This window comes from Monodelphis domestica, chromosome 4, assembly GCF_027887165.1.
Source record: "Monodelphis domestica isolate mMonDom1 chromosome 4, mMonDom1.pri, whole genome shotgun sequence".
NCBI classification, from domain to species: domain Eukaryota; kingdom Metazoa; phylum Chordata; class Mammalia; order Didelphimorphia; family Didelphidae; genus Monodelphis; species Monodelphis domestica.
Genome location: NC_077230.1, coordinates 291306369 through 291309390, shown reverse-complemented (window position 1 = coordinate 291309390; position 3022 = coordinate 291306369).

Here is a 3022-nt window from a genome sequence, read left to right as displayed (position 1 = left end):
AAATCATATTTAAAAAACCCTTAAAATCAGTTGAGATATTTAGCACATTAAAATTTCCAAAGTTGTTAATACAATTATAACCAGTTCTGAAGTCCATCTATCCTCGGCAAAATAGAAAAAGCTGTTTTTTCATATATGGGCTTATTCAATAATATTTTTTTTGCACAGTTATAGGGGAAAAAACAACAGAATTTTAAAACTCAGTACATTAAAAATAAATTCAATCAACATTCAGTGTAACAGAATAATATTCAATCCAGTAATATATGAATTTAACATCACAAAGTTAAACCTTAAACAAAAAAATGCAATAGAATACAGAGATTTTTATAAACCATTGGAGTTTGAAATGCCTCAAAATTTATCCTTTAGTCTCTTTGAAGTTCTTTAGGTGTGTGTTTTTTTTAATTAATTATCCATTTAAATGTCTATTGTCTGAAGGCAGAGTGGTAAGAGCTAGGCAATGGGGTCTGAGCGATCTGCTCCAGGCCACACGGCCATGAAGTGTCTCAGGCCAGATTTCAACTAGAGACCTCCCGTCTCTGGGCCTGGCTCCCAGTTCGCTGGGCCACCCATTTGCCCCTTCAAAGTTAAAGTTGAATCTTTGGGCTGAGTATGCTCCCTGACAGGAAAGTGAAGTCAATGAAATTACCAGAAGAGTCAAAAGGTATCCTTTTAAACAGCCCATTGCTATTAAGTTTCTGTTTGAAAAATCTGTTTCGTCTCCTTTGCTATGAACCCCCTGTGGTCAATACCCCCATCCACGTGGAGGCTTAGCCTAAGGGAAAATTACCCGTTCTCCTTTCCCTCTTGTCTCTCCCCTCCGCCCACATGGCCAATACTGTTACCAGCTGGTCTCAATGAGTCCTGAGCGATCTGCTCCAAGGATCTGGGTGATGAGCCGGCTGGGGTCACGCTCATGGCTCATGGGAACCCACATTCACCATGCCGCCATCACCTTTGAAGATGAGCAACGTCGACGTCTTGCCGCTGCATGTGAACGCCAACACCAGGCCACAACCGCACCTCCCGTAACAACTGGCATTCCATGCCCCATGTGCCACAAACTCTGCGCCTCAGCCTTTGGACTCCAAAGCCACATTAGGGTACATCAATAGATGATAATGTACAAAGACAATCGTCATTCTCGGTCACCGAGAGACTACCACTACTATTCTAATACAACAAACAGCATCCTTTCTAAAACTATGGTTAATATTCTATTATTATAATTGATATCTTATAAACAGTTTAGTAACTGGATCTAATTCTTTCTAAAATGATCATTGCAGTTACTTATCTAAAGATATGTAATCACTTAGTTCATGATCAATAATATAAAGGCAATAAAACAATTTTCTTTTCAGTCTCTATGACTCTTCCTGGAATTGACCTAAGGCTAGGGAATAATTTTCCTTTTACCACAGACATGTCCCTCTTTTTTCCTTTTGTAGCAGCTCTCTATAATCAAGGCAAGTGATCAGCAAAATACACAAACACTTTATTAAATCTTTATCTAAAAAACTAAGGCTGAAATGAATCTAAGCTACTATTTTTAAGATCTAAGCTATTCCATGTGAAATCATAATTCCTTAAATATTCCTAGACACAACTAAGTAAATGAGTATTTGGGCTTGCTCTCTGCCTTTTTGTTAATTATATATTTATGTATAAGGAGGTCCTTCAAATATTCCAGAATGGTATAGAAATACTTGGACAATTAGACAATGATGTGGGAATATATAAAAACAGGATATAATTGCACTATTTAATAAGGTTATATCAGAAATGTTTTCCATTCTGTGTTAAATAGATTTTTGTGTAATTATTTAGCTTTAAGAAAAATCATTTTTTTTGTCTTTTATTATCTCTAAGAGACATCTAATTCTACTTAATAATTGTGATTTGTTATAAAACAAGCATCTGTGTATAGGATATATTCTTTAATTCTAGCAAATTACACCAAGGTTTGGATAGGTTCTAAAAGCAATAGTCTTTGTAGGTGCAACATCTAGTTTACCTGAACAGGGTTAATAACTGAGTATATTTTACTACATATAACTTATATAATACAATATGGAATAATTACCTAGCCTTTTTATATATTCTACCCCAACTCTGTTACAATAAAAAGGTAAAACATCTTTTAGGTAAATTCATCTGTGTACCTAATAAACCTAGTCTTAGAATGGTACTTGTTTGCAAAAAGTGTTGTTATCTATGGCTACATATAGGACAAGTTCCTTAACAGAATATTATCCTTCTGGGGGCAGCTGGGTGGCTCAGTGGATTGAGAGCCAGGCCTAGAGACAGGAGATAATGGTTTCAAATCTGGCCTCAGACATTTCCCAGCTGAGTGACCCTGGGCAAGTCACTTGACCCCCATTGCCTAGCCCTTACCACTCTTCTGTCTTGGAACCAATATTCGTTCCAAGACAGAAAGTAAGGGCTAAAAAAGAAAAGAATCTTATCCTTCAGAGGAAGGGTTGAAAAGATAAAAATTAATAATTTAAGTAAAGAACTGGAATGAAAGACTTTTGAAAAATTAGAAAGATCAGATGATTACATGTCAAATATAATTGTTTCTAATGAGATATACAAGCAATGAGCACATTCTAATACTAAGCTGAAAAAATTAGGTATATATCAAAATTTTTAATTTAAAAAGCTAATTCCAATTGTTAAATCCTCATTGATCCTTTTGAATTTCCTTTCAATCAGTTATTGGCAGTTTCCAAAGTAAGCACTTGGTTCAGAAGAAGTAAAGAGCAACAAGAAGTTCAAGAAATACAAATTTGTAAGTACAGAGATTCATAATTGAACATCCTTCATATGAATAAGATTAGAACAATGGGGTTTGAAATAGCTTTCACTATATTGTAATGGTAATTGTAATAGAAGTGGATCTGACATTTTTCTAGGCTGCTTTAAGAAATTTTTATGGAATTTTGATGATGTCAGAGGAAGAGGAAGTTTTGAGTGTGCCTTAGGAGTGTCATTTGGAAAACAGATAACCATTTCT